The sequence below is a fragment of the Uloborus diversus genome, chromosome 5, assembly GCF_026930045.1.
Source record: "Uloborus diversus isolate 005 chromosome 5, Udiv.v.3.1, whole genome shotgun sequence".
Classification (NCBI taxonomy): Eukaryota; Metazoa; Arthropoda; class Arachnida; order Araneae; family Uloboridae; genus Uloborus; species Uloborus diversus.
Window position 1 is genome coordinate 139,206,218 of NC_072735.1, and position 26,227 is coordinate 139,232,444.

Here is a 26,227-nt window from a genome sequence, read left to right on the forward strand (position 1 = left end):
TGTGAAAATTATTTTTCAAAATTATATCATAGACTAATTAATTAAATAGCACTATTAATCATAGTAATTATTATAACGCAATAGTATCATACATTTTCTAGAATTTCATATATAGATAACAAAATTTTAAAAAAGAAATCTTCAAATTTGATTTATAATACCTCATGCATAATGAATATTATTTTTTGGAATAATATTGTCCCTTGTTATCAAATGATGGAAGTTCTTTCCTAGCATGAAGTTTTGCACGAATGTATCCATCTCGTGCAGTTTCACCACGAACTTTTATTGCAGCTTCGGTTATTAGTTTCACACAACGTTTCACAGCTTGCGTGTGACATGGAAATTTCTCGAAAGTAAACTCTGTAGAATGTTCTTTGCACATTTCTTTCCATTGTTGGTCTTTTAGATGCATTGTAAGAGTTGGCTCTGTTACAACACAGTTTGCCCAATCAACTAAATCAACATAATCAACGGCTTCAAAATTGAGTTTAGGACGCTCAAAAAATCGTACACCATCCGAGCTCTTCGTCTTCTTATTTCTAGAGTTCAGAATGCGCCTAACAGCTAATTCCCGAATGTATTTTCTTGAGTTAAACAACATTGTCAACAGTAGCTGTTCAGGATGAGCGAAATATGCATTACTTGAGATAACTTTGAAAATTATCTCCTTAACGTTGTCTGGAAACTGCCTTCCGAGAGGAATCATTTTCCAAAAATGTTGGGCGCCGTACTGGCAGTTCGGTTTTATTTTTATTTCAAACCACATTGGAGCATAAACTAACATTACATACTTTACAAGTATTGTAAGATTTTCTGATGGAGTTGGAGTGCCTATATACAAGCGTAACAAATGGTTTGCAGTTGTCAGCCATCGCGCACGACTGACTGAGTTTGCCTGGGCTACTGTCAGCCACGCTTGAAGGACAACTGACCATCTTTTATGGCAAGACAGATTCTATACAAATATTGTTGTTCAATACTTAAATTTTTTATATTTTCCATGTCCAAAACCAGAAGATTGCAGTCAATTTTATCAAATTTGACCACCGGATTTTTTTACAATCTCTAAGAAGTTGTTCGATAGCTCCAGAATATGAATGTGGCCACTTTGTGCAACCGTCCAATTCCAGTATAAGATGCCTCAGTGGCAACTCATTGTGGACATTGGACGCAAGAGAGGACCCCTTTAATTGCTTAACTCCCAGCTGTGGAAGTGTAGAATTACAGCATTTCTTAAAGAAGAATACTTGCGTTCAATTCATTAATCAGTTTAAAGGACTTCAGAGGATTCTTATTTTTTTAATACTCAAGGGCTCTATTTGTCAAATATATATAAAATAGTTATAAAATAATAATAGAAGTAGTTGAGCGCCATTTATTATCCCGAAGAAACTACTGGAACCAAAGATTAAAAAATTAGCATCTTATGTAACTATTTTTTATTTGAGTGTGTGCATTTTTTAAAATTGGCGTACAAATGTCGCATAAAATTGATTGAATTTTCTCTGTTTTTTCTAGGTAACGTATTGCGTAACATTTCAGTATTTACTTATTTCGAAACTACTTTTATTTATTTATTTATTTATTTATTTATTTTTTTTCCAATGTTTCAGTCTTAAAGGAGCGTAGCTAAATATTCTACGAAATGTATAAAAATCTTTGAGGATTTCAACTAATGCAATGAGATACTTCTAATGTTTGTTGAAACTAGCTTCAAACTTTTATTTTTGCCCCCCCCCCTTTTTTTTTTTGAAAAAAGTGCATTTTTGTCCTTTTTTTCAGTTTTTCAAGGTCAAATAGCGCCGGCTAAATATTAAACAAATTTAGCGAAATTTTTTATGTGTAATAACGGGTCCATATAGCAACTTTTCCGCACTATCCAAAAACAGATTTCCAAAAAAAGTTTTTTCGGCCCACCCTAATGAGTAGGGTCCTGTCTCAGTTCGTGATTGCGAAAAACATAATTTGGATTCAAAATTTCAGAATTCAAATTAATTTTTTTTTGCGAATAAAAATAGCTTTATTAATGCAACAATAAGAAAGATAAATCGTAATAGATTGTCGTCTGCGTTTTTTTTTTTTTTTTTTTCAGTATGAACCTCATGGTTTATTTTTAAAATGCAGAAATGCGTATAGCATCAAAATAAATCTGTAGGGAAAATACATAGTAGGTATATTTGGGAGTTGAAAATTGAAATTTTAGATGCAGCATATCATATTGTTTTTTGAATCATTGGGTCTTTCGCGTGAATTTCTTTTTCCTGAAACCATCCTTAAAAGCATTTTACATTAAAATAAAGTTTGAAGCGTTTTTATTGAAAAATGTGTCGAAATGTCTAAAAAAATTGGAATTCCTAATGTTCTTAATTTGAAACGTTTTTGTGCTGGAAGTTAGGGGTTAAAAACAGCGAAGTTATCATACAAGTTAGCTACGGGAGTAGAAGTTTTCCTACTAGTACAATCATTGTTTCACTTTTGTGTTTTAATATTATTTTGACATGGTTTTAAGAAAGCTTCTATATTAATACAGTGCCACGCCTTTACACTTTTTTTTTCTTTTTTGAGGCGTGTCTAACTGATGTGATGGATGCGCGCGGATGTAATTGACAAACACTTCATCTCACACATGACTATTAGAAACTGAGCCATAAAAAAAAATTGCCATCAGTAATTAATGAAGATCTTTTTGACAAGTGATCAATAACTTTAGTCGCCATTGTGGCGAATATGTCATCCGCAAAATTTCTAGAAAATATTTTCTATCTTTCTTAATCAAAAGGAACTGATAAATTAATGCATAAATTAACGGATAACAAAAAATGACCGTGTACACTGTTTTGTATTTTGCAGAACAATGAAGAATATTTCCTCATATGTATTCCATTATCTAAAAAAGGAAATAATCAGACTCCTTGCTTGCGTTATTATTTGAAAATAACCTAATTGCTTCCTAAATGTAACATAATAATCACCTTGCACTGTCACTAATATGCACATGATTTCGGTTGAAATGTGTGTGATTTATGAAAGTACAATTAATTTCCATAAATGATGCTTTAATTTGAAATTTGATAAAAATAAAAAAATAAAAGAGTCCCTCTCTCTCTAAAAAGTAATTAGTGAACAACATATTGGCCGTCAAGATATGAAATGCTAAGAAAATCAAAAGAAATAAGAATTTATAAGCCTGCATTATAATTCACGCAATTTAGTTCATTTCTATATGATTAAGTAAGGTGATCATATATGTAAGCTAGGGTTTCCAATCCTGAAATCCCGATTCCTAATCCCATGGGATTTCCAGTCCCGCAAATTTTTTCCACTCAAACGTTTACCAATTTTCGCCACTCATAAAAACGACTATTTTCACAAGCATCATCAGTAGTTTGAATCACCTTCTTCGTACATCTGCAAGAAGAGCGAGAAAAACCCTGTCTCATATGATGAACTGTGCTTTACAATTTAAGAACACAATAAAAATAGAGAATATTTTTCTGAGAATGAATTGGTATTCTTATTCGAGGTTTCAATTTCAATTTGTTCAGCAATTGAAAAAATGCGTTTAATTTGAAAGTATTTTTGGAAACCATCACTAAAATTTAAAAGCCAGAAAATTACGCTTTAGAAAAAATAGAAAATGTGTACTACTGATTTCGAAACCCGCTGGTGTAACCTGAATGCTCTGCTGGAACAGTTCTGTTAAATTAAGGAATGCACTCAAAACCTTTAACTTCATCACCTTTTGCTTTTCTTAGGGATGGTTTTTGCTTAAGAACTGCAAATTTCGTACAGTATTGGATATGCGTTTTGCTGTATCCAATTTAATTTCGTTGAAAATACCCTTGTGGCTTCATTAACGTTTGTCATTGTATCAGTGCGTTTGATAAGAAAAAAAAAGTGCACTTTTTGTAAGTTAATGGGGATCTTTTGCTAAATGTTCAGTTTTTTTAATCTCAGTAAAACCAACTGCACTAGAGTCACAGCACGTATTTTCATCAAGCGCATAATTTTTTGAGCAAAAATGCAAAAATCCTTTCTCAATGACTTGCTAGCAACTTTTTTAGGGCACACTTTTCGCACCAAATGATAATTGCAAATTGGGATCTGACTTTGTAGTGCTTACAGTTAATGCTTCGGAATTCGGTAAGACTACTTATTCAAGTAAAAAAAGCAGTCATTCCTGACAAGCATATTTTTTTCTATTTGACATTGAAATTAAATTTTTAGAGGAATGAAGTCAATCCCGCGGGGTCCCGTGGGATTGACTCCTTACAATCCCGAAATTTTAATGACTGAATTCGGCATGGGATTGGAAACCCTAATGTAAGCTTGTAAAATGTACTTAATCTTATTTGCAATACACTTTTTTGGTAACACTCTCATTCGTATCTGTAATCGTAAAAACCTATTACAACTCGGGTTAGGACAGTGTTGAGTTCAGACCAAAATTTGTTTTATGGAAACATTAAAAATTAATTATTTTGCATTTTGAGATCTTGAATTATATAAAATTAGGTTTTTCGCCATTACGAATTGCAAAATACCCTACTCGTTGGGTTTCTTGTTTCTACTAATAGCTTTTATCGCAACCATAATTTGAATTTAAGACGTCAAAATTCAAATGAATACCAGGGGCTAAATACTGGATAATATGCGTTGGATGCTGGAAATTGTGTGCTGCATACTGTTTTCGCGTAAAAAGAATTGTGTAAAGTCGAGAAGGTCGTTTATAAATAAATCGATTCTGAGGCACATGGACGGCTGCATTATAATCATAGGAAAATAAAACCAATGGAAAGACGCCCTTCAACAGTCAGTGAAAACAATAATCAATTCGTGATTGCTCTAAAAAAATATTTTATTGATTCAGTACATTATTGACTTTACAAAATTATAAAACGAAAGCGACGCATACAAATTTGACCGACTTCAAATGTTCTAACTGCAAAAAAGTGTTATATCTCTATTTTAAAAGTTTTCATTAAAAAAGAAATAGGTGGACAATATTATGTTGAAGTTCAAAACATATATTTTTTTTACAATTCATGAAAATAGCTTCATCACGTAACACATTACGACTGTAAATGTTTAAAAATGATTTTGGGCATGTGACCTGCGGTTACATGACGTAATCTGGAAAATTCTACCCGCTCATTGCAGCACGTCAGGCTTTATGTCAGAAATAACACGTCGAATGTTGGCTTCCTCGTGCTCAGTTGTTTCTGGTTTATCGGTGTGCATACTTTGCAGATCCTCTGAGAAAATAATCCAAAGGCGTCAAACTGCACGAACCAGGTGGCCAGTTGACAGGTCCATTTTGTGAAATTAATCGTTCGTCAAATGCTTCTTTCAGTAAATTAAGCGAATTTTGTGAAATAATAAACACTGTGTTCTGTGTTTTATTTCAAATTTAAGTTCTATTTTTCGTAAAAGGCTTCGCTTTATGAAAAAGGAATAATATATTTCTTCATTTGAAATACAATGCCATGGCACATATTTTAACAGCGCAAAGATAAAACTTACCAACCATCTGCATTTTATATGAAATTGAAAAACACTAATGAATGAGTTATTTAATAAGCCCACTCAACGGGATGGCCCGATAAACACTTAAAAAAGTGTGTTCAGTTTCGGATTTATTGCTAGATAAAACATTTATTTACTTTTCTCAGGTAGCAATAAAAGGAAGTACGATATTGGCAGCCCAAAGGTCAACCCTACGTAGCTACAGGGACCAGTTTTTTTTGTCTCGAGCTGCATTCCAGTTGTTAAAGTTGCTAATAAGACCAATGAAAAATAGAGTTTGCTTGTCACGTGACCCACTGCTCGTTGTGGATATATTGTGTGATCGTCTTGTGAATTTTCTAACCATCGTTTTTCTCACTTTTTCCAGTTTAAGTTCCAAAATATATATCAGAAAGCAGACTTCAAACGAGGTGACACATACCAAAAAATAAAACAGGGTGTTCCGTTTTCCCTTGCAAGACCTTTATTTTCGTAACCGTTAGTCCTAGATGTATACTTCCAATTGCGAAAATGTTCAAAATCAGATGCAAATTTAAGGTACTGAAAGTTTGAAGCAAAAATAAAAATGAGTCAAAAAATACTAAATTTAACTTCTTATACGGGCCTTAGATCCCCTAACTAATATTTAGAGAAATAATCCCCATTAAAAACTATTACTGACACAAAAAACTTGACATTTGAGTGACCAAAACTCAAGGAGATAATCCAGTTCAAAGTTTTGAGGGACCATACAGAAGATGAGATCGGAACTTATTGCACTTTCAGAAGAATGACAGGTCGTCAAGTAAGAAAAGCAAAGAATTTATATTTTTCATTGCTATTCAAAAATAAATACAAATGTTATGCCATGATACGCAAAAACACACTACAAAACCTCGAACAATTTGAAAAACCACACTCTAAGCACACGTATAATTTTAAACTCTTGTTAACCGCTATATTTCCCCCCAAAAGGTGTTACTGACGGCTAGTGAAAAGTGGCGTAAGTCCCAAAACGCTGCGTTTCATATCTCGGTGAATATTTGTCGTAGTAATTTCAAAATTTTTGTGTTCGAACTATTTTTCCATGAAGATTATTTCCCTAAATATAAGTTAGGGGACCTGGGGCCGTATAAAAAATTAAATTTACTATTTTTTTGAATTTATTTTATTTTTACTTCAAATTTCAATATCTTAACTCCGCACCTGATTTTGAACATTTTTGCAGTTGGAAGTATATATTTAGGACTAACGGTTGCAAAAATAAAGGTCTCGCAGGTTAAAACGGAACACCCTGTATATGCATCCTGCATAGGGTTGTAAAATTTTGAAGTGGTGGAAAAAAACCGGTTTTGTACCGGTTTTTTTTTCTCGAAAAATTGGGAAAATTGGAAAAATTAATTTTTTATGAATAAAAATAGGATTTATTTAAAACATTGTTTTTCTTGAACATACATAGGGTTAAGCATTAAAAAATATATGCAATCTACACACTTTTTTTTGCTTGACAGATATACACATACAGGTATGTTTAGTTAGAAGAAAATATCCTTAGAACTTTCTTGGTCAAACACCAAAAATAGGTCAAATCGGCTTTCAACCAATAACATGGGGAAAGGTTTTCTAATCACAAGAATTACATTTTCTATTCTAGATTGCATTTGAAACTTGAAATAATAATATTAATTATTGACTTTCAAACATGACTGATATTTTTTGAAAAAAATAAAAAGTACGATTTTTTCCCTGCAACGTAACTTTACTGTTTGAAAATGAAAGCTATTGAGTTATGATTTTTTCCAATTTAGTCTAAGTCCAAATCAAAATTAACTTGGTTTTTCTTTATCTCTCTAACACAAACTCCAAACCAAAACTGCGTACTGATTTTTAAAGTTGAACCGAAATTTAAACTGGAGTTCCAGTTAACTATACGGTCGTGCTAAGCTAAGTAATAAAAGTAGTCATACCTGCCCTTTTGAACAAAAATGAGTTATTGTAACCAAGTTGTTCTCTGTTTCGTATTTTATTTAATAAATAAAATGTTTTAGGGTCATTTGATCGGGAAGTATTTTTTAAAAACATTCTGGAAAAAAAAGGACATCTGAATCAAATATATGGATGAACCAAAATTTAAAACGCAATATCTCAGTTTGAGCTCAACTGTAGATTCCACTTTGGTGCTTAGCACTACAGTTATAAATTTGATTCGAACAGTCAACAGAAGAGCTCTGTGATTAAAGTTATGCTTGTTTGTTTCATAAAGAAAGAAAATAAATTCTTCACTAAGGATATTGGTTTTGCTAAATAAGGTTCAGTGTGTGGAAGTATAATTAGCAAACCACGACCTCCATTTTTCTCAAAACTTGCAGGAAATGCATTTTTTTACAAATCTTGACGGAAAATTTATTGATGAACAAAGCTTTATCTTATAATCATTCATCAAAACACACGTATTTAGGTTCTTTGAGGAACCCCTTTTTAAATGCAAGATGAGACTGTTTCCGTAAGCTCACACCTTTTTGCATTGAAAATAAGGTTCATTGTAATTTCAAAACACATGTCTGTAATATTTTCTGTTATCTTGCACTTTCAATGTGTGTTTTTTTTTTTTTTTGGCAATTTCTTGCTGATTAAATTTGTTTATAGTTATTGGCCGTAAGTTATATTTTTTCAGCTTGAATACATTATGTAAAATTAAAAATTTAAATAAGCAGTTATAAGTAAAGCTATTAAAAAATTAAGAACAAATAATGCTTACATCGTGATGTAAGGTTGTCGATGCATCAAGATGTAGTAATTCCAACATCGTCCAGCCCTAATAGATATAAATATACTCTCACCTCTAACGATTCCCCTAATTGATGTTATTGAGATAATTTTGTGAAAAAAACTTCCTTTTTTGTGCACAATGTATTAAATGTTTTTTGATCTCTATGCAAATTATTAAAAAACTTGCATTATCAAAATTAGACAGTATTTTAACATACAAGGAAGGGGTGGGGGAGAAGGAAATATCATAATTTAAGTATGAGAAATTTCTAATTGTATCACTTTTTGCTGAAAGTTTCAATTAAAACTTCCTGAAAACTTGAAAAAAAAAATCAATTTTTTCAATTTTTCCGCTCCGGAGTGGAAATAACTCCCTTCGGGGAAAAAATATTTTTTTTTTTTTTCAGTTTTTTTCCCCCCGAAATTTTCCGGTTTCTTTCCGACTGTTTTCATCTGTAATCCAGCATGACTCAGTTTTTGTTAGACGGTTAAACACACATACAAAAATAAATTTAACTAAAGAAATAAATACAACTAAAGAAAAATAAAAGTGTAAAAGGAGAGCATTTCGATCTAGATACACGTACATACAGTTTTCCCATGGATTATATGGAATTGGCAATCGTCCAGTTCAGACGAGTGTACTTGAATCAGGAGGGGAAATAAAAAATTTAAATAAGCAGTTATAAGTAAAGCTATTAAAAAATTAAGAAAAAATAATGCTTACATCGTGATGTAAGGTTGTCGATGCATCAAGATGTAGTAATTCCAACATCGTCCAGCCCTAATAGATATAAATATACTCTCACCTCTAACGATTCCCCTAATTGATGTTATTGAGATAATTTTGTGAAAAAAACTTCCTTTTTTGTGCACAATGTATTAAATGTTTTTTGATCTCTATGCAAATTATTAAAAAACTTGCATTATCAAAATTAGACAGTATTTTAACATACAAGGAAGGGGTGGGGGAGAAGGAAATATCATAATTTAAGTATGAGAAATTTCTAATTGTATCACTTTTTGCTGAAAGTTTCAATTAAAACTTCCTGAAAACTTGAAAAAAAAAATCAATTTTTTCAATTTTTCCGCTCCGGAGTGGAAATAACTCCCTTCGGGGAAAAAATGTTTTTTTTTTTTCAGTTTTTTTTCCCCCGAAATTTTCCGGTTTCTTTCCGACTGTTTTCATCTGTAATCCAGCATGACTCAGTTTTTTTAGACGGTTAAACACACATACAAAAATAAATTTAACTAAAGAAATAAATACAACTAAAGAAAAATAAAAGTGTAAAAGGAGAGCATTTCGATCTAGATACACGTACATACAGTTTTCCCATGGATTATATGGAATTGGCAATCGTCCAGTTCAGACGAGTGTACTTGAATCAGGAGGGGAAATAAAAAATTTATGTGCGTGTTCCGCTCATTCAAATGTGAATCTGCTTAATTTAGAGGTTAACATACATCTGCAAAAACTGCCATCCCTAAAAACTAATAGATGCGTCCTTTTCCGCCTGCAAACCGGATGTTTGCCTTTCCTTCTGATCGGTGGCGGTGGTCAGACTGTTGTTCCAATATCTTCCTCTGAAATTGCTTTTTGTTAATAAATTTACGTTTAGTAAGCATATTCTCAGCAATATAAATGAATGTTTGAAAAAAAAATTATAAATGCTTCAATAGCGATTTGAACTTTGAAATTGCATGAAATAAACGATACAGAATAGTTAATCGATGAATGATAGTATCAGAGATTCAATTCTAAAGTCTTAAGTATTGACCCGTTAAAAATACAAATTCTACATTTTATCTCTTATTATTATTATTAATAATATTTTTTTGCGATATTTAGTATTTTTGAAGTCTCATTCGTTCTGTGACGCATTGTACACATGTTAATCTACCTCAACCTCAGTCATTATTGTGCATACTTTAGGTAATCCGGCGTAATTATTTCCGCTCATTAGCGATTCTCCCTGCATTACCTCCTACGTGACGGAATAACGACGTTTCGCAACAATATCGGTCGTAAGCTCGTTGACATTTCGTGTTGCCATCGGTCATGGAATAAATACTTTGTCCGACGTTCCTTATTAATTGCATTGCGTGTTTTCGTTCATGTTTTGTATTTCTCTTTGCCGTGATAAATAGAAAAATTATTTTTTAAATTCCTAATTATGTGTTGATATTTTTTGTAAATGCTAAAGGTGATACAAAGGGCTTGTACATTTTGTTTCACAAAAATTTCAAACTTTATTCAAAAGCATTTTTTTTTTCAGAGTTGGAAATGTTCAGTTAAGTTAGATATGTACTATACATGTAGATTCTATATGCAGTAAAAATGTCGTGCCTTTCGTTCGTATAGAGCAACCGGTCGACCGCGGTTATTTGATCACATGACAGCTAATGACGTCAGGGGTTATTAAACGGTTGTTTACCAACCGATGCTCCATTGAAACTTTTTGGTTATTACGCGGTTACGTGAGCAGACGAATAATGAGCAGATGAAAAAAAAATTAAATAAATCGTCAAAAATGTCATATGTTCTATCAAGTAGCTTTTAATTAGTCAAACAATCACGTGGTTCTATCTACCAGCTTAAAGTGCGGTCGACCGGTGGATCGATCGGCGAAGCTATTAGAACAACTTCGGTAACAGCCAGTTAACCGGTAACTCTATTAGAATGATCCTGTTTAGTCACCGGTTAGACGCGGTAGACCAGTTGCTCTATAGTCTATATAAACACAAGGATTGAATAATACTTTGTCTGACGTCCTTATTAATTGCATTGCATGTTTTCGTTTGTGTTTTATATTTCTCTTTGCCGTAATAAATGGAAAAAATATTTATGAAATTCCTAATTATGTGTTGATAGATTATGTTAATGTTAAAGATTGTACAAAGTAGTTGCACATTTTGTTTCACAAAACATTTCAAAATTTAAAATCAAATTGTTTTTTTTTTTTTTTTTTGAGAGCTGGAAGTGTTTAGTTAAGAAGTTAAGCAAGATATACACTATACACATAGGTTCTAAATGCAAAAAAAAGATCATAGGATAATACTTTGTCTAAACTTCCTTATTAATTACATTGCGTGTTTCGTTCGTGCTTGGTAGTTTCTCTTTGCAGTGATAAATAGAAAATTATTTGTTGAAATCATAATTATGCGTTGATGTATTATGTTAATTCTAAAGGTTGTACAAAGTGATAACACATTTTGCTTTGCAATAAATTCAAAATTTTAAATCAAATTTCGTTTTTAGAGTTAATAATATTTTGTTAAACGAGATATTCGCTATACATGTAAGTTCTAAATGCTGCGAAAATATATGGGTTGTTTTGCACTTGCAATATTAAAGATCGTAGAGATTTATGCACATTTTGTGCGAAAATTGTGCTGTGTTATTCAAAGACAATACAGTTAATTTATGACAATGAAAAGAATATATATATATATATATATATATATATATACTATATATATATATATATATATATATATATATATATATATATATATATATATATATATATATATATATATATGTATGTATATACATAGTATAAAATGAAGTCCCCAAAAAGCGTCTGTGTGTTTGAACGTTTAAACTCGCAAAACTGGAGAACTACAAGGCCGATTTCGATGAAATTTTCAGTTTGTTCCTTTAAGTCCTGAAAAGGTTTGCAGACCAGTTCGAAAACAATTCGATGAATAGTTCTTTTTTTATTCCAGTTTAGGTCCAATTTTCACATAAATTCCCGAATATGGGAGTGAAAAATTACTCGCAAATAGTAATATTATATATCATTGGAAAGGGAAGAATTTTCCCGCGTTCTACGCAATTTGTTCCAATGGTCTAATTTAATTGTGGCGGGAATTTTTTATGTTTTTAGCTCCAATTTTTTTAGGCTTAACTGAGATTTAGGCACTACTTTCTTCATTAAATCCATCAATAAAAAGTGAAGGAATTGTCCCACAGTTTTCTTTTTAACAGCATTGGAAAAAGCTGCTTTTTTTACTCCAGATCTAACTAGACCTAAGGTCGCAAGTTTAACCCTCTAGCTCCATTAGAAAAAAAAGTTACAAGCGAATTAAATGAAGTTCAAAAAATCTGTTCTCTATTCAAGTTTTTAACCATTTTATTTTGCGTTTCCACGGTAACGCTTTTTGAATCCATTGTTTATTTCCATCTTTCTCATTTTCAATTCTTAAACTTATTTTATTTTGTGTTTCCATGGTTACGCCTTTTAAATCCATCTTTCCCATTTTATTGTAATTTCTTAAAAGTATTTTAGTATCTCTCGTCATTGTTTGGCGAGAAAATTTTGCATGATGTTTTTTTTTTCCTTTCATTTAATCCTGGTTATTGAAGATACTTCACTTGACGCAATGTTTTTTTTTTTCAAGGTAGACCGGGCAAAGCCGGGCAACGCAGCTATATATATATACCTAATATATATATATATATATATATATATATATATATATAATATATATATATATATATATATATATATATATATATCTATATATATATATATATATATATATATATATATATATATATATATATATATATATAGGTTTTGTTGCAAAGACCTACATTTTATTTCGAATATTTGTTCGATTTGCAACATGGTACTATGATAACCAGAGAGTGTCATTAGGTTTTGTTTTTGATTCGAAATAGGGAAAAATTCGAGACCATTCAAATTTAAATTTAATTAACATAATCCTCATGTGTATAAAATAGCGAATGTTCGAGCAGCGCTCCTGACGTCACCAACAACGAAACTCCCACCTTGGCATGATAAATTGATAATATTTTTTGTTAATTTTTTTTTCATTCAGGGGAAAGGTTTTATTTTGACGAAGCTGAACTGGATCCCGCAAATTACCTCTTTTACTGGTAAGACTGTCATTTTAGGAGAATGAAGAAATGAAAAGTGGTCAACAATGGACGCTATCTACTGGAGTTTAGGGTTGATTCACTGGAGTTTGGGTTAAAAATTTCAACTATCAAAATATCATCAATCAGGCAGTTGCTTCGTTCAATTGTAGAAGCAATATTCACCTGTCATACATTGACGGGCGATTTTCTAGTAATTAAGTAAATGACAAGAATCTATATTAACAATTGTTTTTATCATTTTCATTTTTTACGAATTAAAAACTCATAGCAAACTGCACGGGATGAATCGCAATTACTACGAAAATGAAAACAATTGGAAGAAATGGTTTTGATGAAATGGAATATTTTTAAAGCGCATAAAAAATACGAATGGGGGAATTTGTTCAAAGTTTGCGCTTGAGTAAAACGTTAGCAACGCTTGTTTCTAGCATTCAAAGAATTCCTTGAATAGAAAAAAATCAACATAAAACATGAGTTAAGCCGAAATATTTTCTCAGTTGTTGTCTTTTTTTTTCAAACTCTTAGTTTTGTTGAAATTGTACAATGTACATGCATTAAACAATTTGAAAAAATAAAAACAATAAAACTACTGAAGAGTGCTTTTTAAAGAGCAGAAACAAAAAGTATGATTGTGTTTTTAGAATGGGTATTGTATTGGAACTATTTGGAGAAAACAAATTAATCTATGTCGTTACAATTTTATTTTTTATCCTCGTGCAATGGATTTTATTGTCGTACGACAATATCATACATGTCTTTAAAATTTTGAAAGAACGCTATGTTTTTTTAATGAAATAAAGTCATGCTTGTGATTAGTAAACACCCTAAAAAGAATGCAATGAAGACATTAGATCATTATAACAAAGAGGAATGTTTCATAAAGAGTTTAAAACTTTTTTTTTTTGTATATTATTTTTCTTTAATCAAAACTAAAATGTTAAATGCATTTTATCGTAGGTGAAAAACGAATTATTTTCCTTTCGTATTGGATTTGGCCTATATTTTTATTGATTCATCATAAAAGCGTATGATGAAGGTTTTTTTTTAATCTTTTTAAACAGTTCACTCCTCCTGTTTTGGGGCAGTAGAAAAGTAAGGGAAGAGAAGAAAAGTAAGTTAGGGACGCAACCGCTTGTTGAGGTCAGTCGCCTGATAGTAAACGAATTTCAAAAAAAAAAAAAAAAAAAAAAAAACAATCTTGATTCAAAAAAGAGGCGATCTCTGTAAGAAAAAAAAAAAAAAAAAACTCTGCGTCGTATAGAATTAGGGAGACAAAGATCATAGCTTGGTCCTAGGCAAAATACTGACATGTAAGCGTGTGAGCCGCCACTTAACTCACCCTGAAAAAATATTCTCTTAGCCGTCTGATTCCGCGCAACCCGCTTGTTGAGATCAGTCGCCTGATCGTAACGTATTTCAATGGAACAATCTTGGCTCAACAAAAAGGCAATCACTGTAAAAAAAAAAAAAAAAAAAAAAAAAAACTGCATCGTAGCTTGGTCCTAGGCAAAATACTGACATTGTGCGTGTGAGCCGCCACCTAACTCTCCCAAAAACCTATTCTCTAAGCCGTCTGATTCCCAATGCGCCCCCTGGTCTTGACGACTCTACATAGAAGCAACAAAACTAACGGGTAATATATGTAAAAACTACATTCTTCCCCATAATTTCCAGCGTCCTAATTTAACCTCGCCTTAAATCGTAACCAGGAAACTCCATTTACTTCATGAAAAATATCGCTTTGCGTCCAATTATTTTTTGTCGTACACCAAAAACTTCATGGTATTTCAACAATCAAGTCCCCTCTAATTAGATTTTTCCACCTCAGCAGTATTTATACTTTATTCAGAATTGCGATTTAGCTGTGTCCCGACTTCTTAACAACTTCTCCGCTCGCGTATTGCTCACCACACGGTATTATTTCGCGTGTGTTTTCGTTTCACAGCTCCTTGACGACGGCGAAATCCGACGCGGTAATGAATGTTAAGTATAGGTCCGGAACGAGCTTTGAGATCGTTACCGTTGTCCGGTAGGGATCATATAAATTGGAAAATTCAGACTTCTTGTCTATTTATTTCAGATTGTGGCTCAGTTATCTTTTCCGGCGCAAATAAATCTGGCACGTAAATTTTAACGACCGTTGCGTGAGGGCCGGAAGGTGGTGTTTGTGATTATAAATGTCAAGTGTCATATGTAGGGCATAAGAATTTTTCTGATCTCTTGCGTAAGGAAAGTTCGGAAATTGTGAAAGGGGATCGTAAAGATAAAAACCTCTGGCATATAGTGATCTATTGAGATAAGGTAAATAAATTAACAAAATTAATAGCCCCAACCTGTTGACTAACAATTTCACACTTGGCTCAGAATTAGTTGGTTTTTGATTTGATTCTGATGCTCTATTCGCTGTTTTGGGAACCAAGGTGTGACGGACGTTGAGTCACGTTGTACAGGTTAAGATATTTGGTATTTGCAGAGAGCGCTAGGTTAGTTGTGGTCGGGACACGGAAGTGGGAGCAGTATCTATAGATGAGCAGTACGGTATAACCACCTATGATATGTAAAGGATAGCATCCGGTTTACAGGCGGAATGGACGCCTATAAACGGGATGGTAGTTTGTTCATTACAGATGTTAGCTTTGCATCTTAATTGTAATATTTAGATGCAGTTTTGTAAAAAAAAAATGACAATTTCGGCAATATTTTTATTTTTAATCTGAACTTTATTTTCACTACAAAAATTTATAATTTTTTTTACTACATGATCTTGAGCTTTCTATTTCCTTTCACATGTCCTGACAATAAAAAGAACATTTTCTTTTCTTCGCAGAATTTATTTTTGTTTCCTCTCATTTTCAACTTTGAGAAAGCAATAAACTACGAAGGCCCCAGTGACATTATAAAACGCATGTATCAAAATCTTACTGCTTTTTTAGCCTACTTTCCTAGTAAAAGTCAGAAAAAGAAGAAAAAAGCATGAACGAAGGCTTAATGCATCTTAAAAATATCGCGAAAAACAAAAAAAAAAAAAAAAAAAAAAAAGTCAAAAAAAATTAAATAATTAAATAAATATCGAAAAATCAAAAATTGGGAAGTAGGGTAGATGGGGAAAAATTTCTGTCGGTCTGTCTGTCTATCTGTCCCCTCCCCCCCCTAATAACTTTTGAGTGAATAGTCCGATTCGAACAACTTTTTTTTGTTCGAAAGCTCTCGGCGAGGACATCTCATTCTTATATTTAATTTTTTGATTTGAATTATATTTTTTGTTCAATTTTGAACAGTTCAAAAAAACTTAACATTAGCGCCTATGAGTAAATTCAAGGCAATTCCGAACTGTGAGGCGAATTTGCTTCAAACAAACTTTGTACGAAAAAGCTTTTGATGAAAAACTTGTATATAAAATATCTTTTTGACTTGAACAATTTTCCGTTCAATTTTGAACAGTTCAAATGCCTTAACATTAGCGCCTACGGGGAAACTGAAAGTCAATGTAGATTCCGTACTTGAAGGCGGATTTACTTCAAACAGATTTCGTTGGAAATAGCTCTTGACGCCAAACTCTAGAATCCGACTCCTAGAATTTAGGGGCACCTGACTCCAACTCCGACTCCTGTGCCCGACAATTAATCGGACTCCGACTCCCCGACTTCGACTCTGATTTCGTAGCTTTGGCAAAAATTTATACACGGAGGACAAATGACTGACTTCGGTTCTTGAATATTCGACACCGACTCCTTTATCTGAAAATGAGATTGACTCCGACTTCACAGCTATGATTTTAACTGCGAAATATTTATTGTTGATATGATTTGTTTTTATTTTCACGCTAAAGTTTTGATTTAGGTACTTAGTTTTCGGCGGATAAACTCGAAGTCATTTATGTTTCTACATAAAGATATGCGCAGACGATTTTTTTTTTTTTTTTTGACAGTGAAAATTATTTTTTTAAGTTGACATTTTATTATTTTTTTACTTATTTTGGTAAGTGCATTAATTCATTAAAAAAAATATTTTTGGCAGCAGGGGAAAAATAAACAATTTTTTTTTTTGATATGATGTATTTATTTTAATGAGCTTAATAATTTTAATTATTATTCTTTCGTTTTGAAAGCTGTTGAAAAAATGTTTAATGTAAAAAGTGTATTAGCTGCTTTGTTTAAAAGGTGCTGCTATTTTATTTGCTCGGTTTTTTTTACGCATCTAATTTTTTAGATGAGTGAGGAATATTTTATTCCTAGAAATCAGCTTGAAATATATAAAAAATATATTTGAAACAATTTGCGATTTTAGCTATTTTTGAGAATATTGATCAGGTACTAGAAAGTAGTATGGGTATACGGGAAAGTAGGCTCGTATGGTTCTAGACGGAACTTCTTGTTCCTTTCTCCCCTGCTAAATTCAGTCAGATGGAATCGCCCTTACTTAACCTCTTGCCAGATTCCACGTCTTCTGTGGTTAGACTTCATGTGCCATTTGCAGTAGTAGCATCGGCACAGCCCGATGAATATCGTCTTGCGTTGTTGAGGATTGTTTTCGTAATGGTGGCATCTTGATAACTACTTAGGAGGAATTTTGCGTTTGGTGGTTTCAGTATGGCCAGCATATCCTATTCCAGATAGAACAAGTTCATGTGTGGGTTCAGTTTAAGAGTCACGGAAGGTAAAAACGCCTTCCCGACTTGAGAATATTTCAACGTTGAAAAACGTGGCGTATGTGAGAGCTTCCTTTTAGATATCTACAATTCGTTTAGCACTTAAAAATGCAGCTACCCAGTGATTTTCTAATAGGAATGCAAGAAAAAACCTGCACAGTAATCGCTAAAACGCTAATATATTCTTTAGATGAAAAGGGTCCTGTCACCCAAGTTGGAGCCGAATTCGAAATTCTTGCTGAGTGGCAATAAAACAACCATCATTTCAAATATACTACTACGCAACACATGGGGATGCTCAACGCGCCATGCCATTGCTGCTACTGCAAATGGCACGTTTTCTGCTACCTATAGATACAAAATCCACTATTATATCCCCCCTCCCCACAAGTGACACAGATACGCGAAGTTTATATGCCGCAGCCTGTATATAAGCCTTGTTTTTTTTGACCATAGTTGGTGTTCCTTTAATGGTTTTCTATGCTCGATAGAAGCTATTTTGGTCCACCAACCTACACGCTCATCCTCTTTAGACAGATACAGCATCTATCACACTACTAAAATCCAGCCCTAAGCGTCCATCCCTTGCCATTAATTTGAATTTTGTCATCTTGAGTTTAATATATGTTTTTCGTTATTGTGACTGCGTTTGGAGACATTCGTAGAAACATGAAGCAAACTAGTAGTGGCCTATGGACTTTCGGTGATTACGAAAACATAACTTGAATTCAAGATTTCTAAATTCATTTTTTTTTATTAATAACGCTCCATCTCACCGCCTCAGAACGTCTTTGCACCAAAAGTTTTCAATTGCGAATGAACCAGTCATAGACTCAATGTCCTAAAAATAACTCACGTGAAGTCGACGCAACTTGAGGTCGTGAGATGCGACGTGAGGACGAAAACGTCCTGCTCCATGCATCATCTCAGGCCATTCTAGCCGAAAATATGAATACTTAAAATATCGTAACTACATTACATGCCATTAATAGATTTGGTGTTTTTGTAGATTATCCTTTAGCGTGTAATCTTCATAAACCTAAAGTTTGGTTTAATTTTCAAAGTTTTTTACTTCCTTTTACAAAAAAAAGAAAGTATTGTATTCGCGAAAAAAATTTCACTCAAAAATCGACATTAATTTCCATTTTGCTCACCCCCAAATGAATGTTGAGTTTTTTTTGACTCGACCACACGTGAATAAGTGCCTAAGAACGTAAAGACACGCCAAGTATCCATTTTGACGATTCCCGAGTAATTATACAACAAGTTTTCTCGTGACGTCTGTATGTGTGGATGTGCGTATGTATGTCGCATAACTCAAGAACGGTATGTCCTAGAAAGTTGAAATTTTGTACCTAGACTCCAAGTGCGGTTTAGTTGTGTACTTCCCCTTTTGGTTTTATTCGGGTGTTTCTAAAGGGGTCTTTTGCCCCTTTTTGGGTGAAAATCAGTGTTAATTCCGATGTAAACTCAAGTGGTGTTATAATTTGGCTGATACTTGGCGATATATCGCCAGTCTTTTGGTCGTCAAGTTTTGTCACCAACTTGGCTACAAATTTGGCGATTTTTTTTAAAATCTGGTTTTAATTTGGCCACTATTGGTGATATTTAGAGAGTAAAATATTGAATAACATTAAAATTGCCAATAATGTGGAAATTACATTAAATTGGAGTAAAAGGATGTCATGTGACACACACATCAGCTCGTTTTTCATTAAGTGATGTTACTTTACATTTGGATGTCAAATACGTCGTCAAAGGTCGCCTGTCCGGTTATCGTTGCTTTAGAGCTTTTTTAGCCGCTACTGCATATTAATGTCAAGGTGTTTTGCCGACGTTAACCTCATGGGGATATGAATCCCTGTTTCTAGTTATACCTTGGTCATTAGGGGAAAAGTGAACACGCTCAGGCAATTGAGAAAGGGATTTTATTCGCTAACAAATCACTATAAATTCAAAAAACCATTGTAGATTTACTCTCAATAAGTAAAATCCTAAGGATAAAAAAACCATTTGTTTGTGATTTCTCTAACCAACAATGCACTAGCTTTTGTTACCGAAAAAAAAATGTGAAGATATTTAACACGAAATGGCGACTGCGGATAACAATAATAAAGACGTTTCGAGTTTAAAAAAAAGGATTATTCTTCGCTAAAAAAAATTGAATGCAAGGTTAGGTGAAGCACTAGCTAATACTATTTTGCGTTCATATTAACATTTCAACAGAAAATGCAACACTATTTTTTTATTTTTTATAAATCCCAAATCTGGATATCTTAGTATTTTTTGCGTAACAAAAACTTGGGAAGCTTTAATTGGAGTTAAGTGGAAAACAAATTTTAATGCTTTAACTCCAGATCCTTCAATGTGTTTTAGATAAAATGAGAGGCAACATTTTATGTATAACACTCCCTGAAAGTAGTTTGGCGTTAAAACTTTAACGTAATGGCTATCGTTTTATTTTAAATAGTTTTGAACTGCATTACTTTTAACCACACTTTTTTCTGTATTTTACCACGCATTTTTGAAATAGTGAGATGGGATTCTCTAAAAAACTCTCAAGATTCTTAATGTTCCGTGATATGGCAAAGTTTAAAGAGAACGGTATAAAAGATTTATTATGTATTAAGTGAGAATATTGATCAGAAACAGATGTTTGTTTGACTTTGGAAAACTTAGGTTATAACACAAATTCTTATTGAAAATTTATTAACATAATGGATCTTTCAGACTATGGTATTCATGATTCTAAACACAGGTTGAACATGTATCAAACGAATCATTAAGCAAGGCAATTAATTCGATAATTATCAAAATAACATGCTACATGCACATTATAAACTTAATTTATGCACACTATTCATGTATATCTTGTTTATTACCGTCGCTCAAATGTTTTAACTATTGAATAATAATTCTCTAATGAAAAAATACTTGTTCTGGTAGAATGTAAAAGAAGACCAAATATTTTTTAGTGACTAAAAAAAAAAAAAAACAACCAAACTGAACAGAATTTGATCTTTGTGCAAACCAAGTTATAGACAGATGAAATTCTGACTAAAAGACTTAAACGTAAGATTCATTTGTTTCACGGAAAATAGTTTGAAATTCAGTGATGCTCAATAATTTTATAATCTATACTAATGATTTTGTTTAAAAACTAATTTCAAACGACTAAGGGCTTTCTTTGGCTTCTTGAACTCCAGTGTGTATGACTGTGGTGCCATACTACAACATGCCTTATTGTTAGTCCCATACCAATACTTGTTTTAAAAGAGTCTTTTTTATGAGGCTATTGACAACATCTTCTTAAATTCCAGTGTGGTGCTGAAAGTGATCGTGGTAAAAAAAATATGCAATAATATTTATAATCCTATACCAATAATTATGCAGGAAAGTCACAATAATTATGCAGGAAAGAGACTAGTGAGATCATTTTCTCGTTCAGTTCCGCTATGATACTTTGAGTGATCGTGGAAAAGAAGACTACGTTATCCGACCCATGAAACTATTATTTGCGTAAAAAAAAATCACTTTTAAGAGACTGATGGTTTCGTCTTCTCATTAAGGTCCAGTGTTATACTGTGAGAGATTGTGTTAACAACATGCCATATTATTAGACCCATACCAATAATTGTCTGAAAGGAATCTTCTTAAGAGACTATTGGCTGCATCTTATTATATTCCAAATGGTGCCGTAAGTGATTGTGGTAAAAATATGCAATAATATTAATAGTTCCATACCAGTAATTAAGCAAGAAATTCACTTTTAAGAGACTAATTGGAGCAGCTTCTCATTCAATTCCACTATGGTACTGTGAGTCATGGTGGCAAAGCATACTACGCTATTCGACCCATAAAACTACTAATTGCGCAAAAAATCACTTTTAAGAGATTGGTGGTTTCTTCTTCTCATTAAATTCCAGTGCTATTGTGAGAGATTGAGGATCCAACAAAGTAGCAAACCTAGGGATTGGCAAGAATAACTCTCGTCAGGGGCGTAACAGCAAGAGGGGAGGCAATTTGCTAAGAATAATTTTGATAAAATTTGACAACTTTTAAGCAAAATACTTTTATGATTTTTTGTAGAAAAAAGTGTTAGAACTAGAAGGGACACAAAAACAATCCCGAATGCTCGAAAAAAGAGTTTTGCATGTATAGCGCATTTCCTGGATCTGCTTAAAACTTCTACATAGCACGGGGGGATCTGGGAGGCATGAGACGGCTTTCCACCCAGTTTGATCCTTTTTTTTTCGGGAAGAAAGTATCATTTTAAACCCTCGATGGGAAAAAAAAATATTTTGAAATATCAAATAAGATACAGTATATTATTATTTAAAACGGAAGAAAAGTTCTCCTTCAAATGTTACTAAAAAAATGTCTTAAACCGCGTTTTTAAAACATAGAAAGTTCCGATGGAGCGTTTTCCGCTCGGTCGCCAACAACAATAAAGATCGGCTTTTCACGAGTATGCCTGAAATAGAACCCGAAGTAAAGTTTAACTTTTTATGCTTGTTTCAATTTTCTAATCATAAAAGAACCTATGAAATGTATTTCACATTTTCTTTTTTAGCTTACTTTCCCAGTAAAAGTCAGAAAAAGAAGAAAACAAGCATGAAAGAAGGCTTATGCATCTTTAAAATATCGTGAAAAACAAAAAAAAAAAAAAAGTCAAAAATAAATAAAATAATTAAATAAATATCGAAAAATTAAAAATGAAAAGTAGGGTATTGAGATGGGAAAAAATGTCTGTCGGTCTGTCTGTCTGTCCCCCCCCCCCCTAATAACTTTTGAATGAAAAGTCCGATTAGAGCAAACTTTTTTTTGTTCGAAAGATCTCGGCGAGGACACCTCCTTCCCATATTTCACTTTTTGATTTGAACTATTTTTTGTTCAATTTTGAACAGTTCAAAAAAATATTAGCGCCTACGGGGAAAATCAAGGCAATTCCGAACTGAGAGGTGAATTTGCTTCAAACAAACTTTGTAGGAAAAAGCTTTTGATGAAAAGCTTGTATATAAAATATCTTTTTGATTTGAACAATTTTCCGTTCAATTTTGAACAGTTCAAATCCTTAACATTAGCGCCTACGGGGAAACTGAAAGTCAATGTAGATTCCGTACTTGAAGGCGGTAGATTCCGTACTTGAACAAACAAATTTTGTTGGAAATAGCTCTTGACGCCAAACTCCAGACTTCGACTCCAAGAATTTAGGGGCACTTGACTCCGACTCCTGTGCCTGACAATTAATCGAACTCCGACTCCCCGACTTCGACTCTGACTTCGTAGCTTTGGCAAAAATTTATACACGGAGGACAAATGACTGACTCCGACTCTTTGATATTCGACTTCGACTCCATTACCCTAAAATGAGATTGACTCCGACTCCGCACCTTTTTTTTTTGACTGAGAAATAATTATTATTGATTTGACTTGTTTTTATTTTTACGCTAAATTTTTAATTTAGGTATTCAGTTTTCGGCGAATAAACTCGAAGTCATTTATGTTTCGACATAAAGATATGCGCAGACGTTTTTTTTTTTTGACAAGGAAAATTATTTCTTTAAGTTGACATTTTATTGTTTTTATTTATTTTGGTAAGTGCATTAATTCATTTAAAAAAATGTTTTTGGCAACAGGGGAAAAAGAAACGATTTTTTTTTTTGATATGATGTATTTATTTTAATGAGCTTATTAATTTTAATTATTATTTTTTCGGTTTGAAAGCTGTTAAAGATTTTTTTATTGGAGAAACGTGTATTAGCTGCTTTGTTTAAAAGTTGCTGCTATTTTATTTGTTTGTTTTTTTACGCATCCAATTTTTTTTAGATGAGTGAGGAATATTTTATTCCTAGAAATCAGCTTAAAGTATTTTAAAATTATGTTTGAAAACATTTGCAATTTTGGCTATTTTTGAGAATATTGATTATGTATTAAAAAGTAGTATGGGTATACGGGAAAGTAGTCTCGTCTAGTTCAAGACAGAACTTCTTGTCTTCATTTTATTGAATGTGTAAATTATGTTTATTTTGCACATGTTCTTCTGATGTTTCCAAATATAAAAAATTAAAATTATTCTTTTTTGAAGAAAAAAAATATTGTTATAAGTGCAACTGAAAAATGTACCCAGTATTTGTTTCAAAAACTAACCCTATTAATATTTCATAATAAATTGCTAATTTTATAAATCTTATCGAATTTCTATGAAATGGTGCGGGAGGGGAGGGGGGGTGCGCCATCCCAAAAAGTTTGCCGGGGCGCTGGACCCTATAGGTACGTTACTGTTCCAACATGCCACATTATTACACCCATCATTAATTGGGTTAAAATTCACATTTGCGAGACTATTATGTTCAACTTCACATTTATACTTTAATGTTGTACTGCGAGTGAATGTGATTTCAACATCTGCAAAGTTATACTGCTGTGGGCAGGTAAACGGCAACATCTGCAGAAATAAGTTTTCGAGACATTTGAAGAAATGTGTGTCGGATTCAATATTAACCATAGGGAAATGTTGGAATTAGACTCTTTTTAGCACTTTTTTGAGCGGAAATCAAATAAGCAAGCTTGTACAATGAAGCTGACGTATAATAGATGACAAAAATGCAAAAAAAAAAAAAAAAAAAATGAAAAATTTGCAATTATTTCCCTTGACTTGCACACGGCAGTATACTGAATTTTAATTGCAGTAGAACTCCAACTATCCGAATCAGTTGGGGTCGAATTCCATTCGGATTAGCAAAAATTTGGATAATAGGACTTTTCCAAATAAAGGTCTGCTATTTTAATTAATTTTTTTGCGTGTGAACAAAATGACAGGAAAAAACATTTAAAAATAGTAATAGTGTTTTTAGTTAATTCAATGAAAGGGTCGTCAATCTAGCGATGGATAATAATAGAACAACATTATTAGAGGGTGATTCATCATTCCAATAATGTTTGCGCTGCAACTACATTAAACTTAAAGGAGAAAAAGACCTAATAGCGAACGAACACATAATCATTACCTTGTGGATTGCAGTGCGTTTGCGTCGAAATTCTTTTTTTCTGAAAATCTTAAAGTGATTCGGATAATCAGCAATTCAGATAGTCAGCACTCGAATAATTGGAGTTATATTGTAAAAAAAGGCTGACATCGACGTAGCTGAGAATAAAGGGGATCACAAATGATATTTTTTCCAGTCTTTAGTTTTTCTGTTCCGTAATAATTTTTATATAGAAGATTAAGTATAATTCGTTTTTTGCTTGTACTCTTTTAACAAAATTACTAGTACGGCAAGATAAATAAATACTTTTGTGCTAAAAAGTAAAGTAAGAAATAACAACGTCAAAGCACACAAAATTGCAGATTACTGCAGACACATGTTTCGGCGCTACAGAGAACGCCTTTTTCAATGCAAAAAAACAAATGAGCTTATGGATGAAAAGACAGCCAAAACACGTGCCTGCAGTATCTGCAATTTGTGCTTTTTTGACGTTGTTATTTCTTATTTTACTTGTACCTCTGTCTGAAAACATGGCATACGAGTATAATAAAAACTTTAGAGATATTCCGTTTTCCAGAAAATAAATAAATAAAAAGCAGATATCACGTTTTTTATACCTACCAACAACAATAATTTAAACCCCGAAAAATTTCTTTGTTCCTTTGTCCTTATTTTATCCTAAGAAATATATATATATATATATATATATATATATATATATATATATATATATATGTGTTTCCTTTATTTTATCTATATGGATTTTCTGTAAGATTAGTTTCCCAGCACAATTTTTAAATTTCAAAAAAAAAAAAACATCGTATTTCAAGATATTTTCTTCGGAGTTTTCGACAATGAAATGCATTATAATTTCATTAATTTTAATTTGAAGCGCATTAATATTTATGCATTTCAAAACCATTTCTTTTGGGAAACTGTTCTTAAAATAATATTGCACAAATATGTCACATAATGCTTTTCTACATCAGTAATTTTTGAGACTTAAATTTATTCGTTTGAAGTTTCACTAAAATTGTGTGACGTCAAATGATAATCCTTGTGTTTAATTTGCATATTTTTACTTGGAAAGTACAATGCGATTGCAGAATTGTCTCCTCTGCATGAATAATAAGGATTTAGTGATATTTTTGTTACCGGAGTAACTTCTAAAGTTAATCCTCTCGTAAGAGGAGTACAGGAAATCTTAATTCTGTGGGGAAAGATATTCATTATGTATGGTTATAAATAAAATAGCTAATGTTCTAGTTTAAAATATTCTAATTATACTTATTGTGTTCTATATATTTTAAAATACTTTCAGAATGTTCCTTTCTACTTTTATTTGTTGGTGGTGTTACCTTTAAATTATTTTCATTCAGAACATCAATATTTTGAAGTATTTCG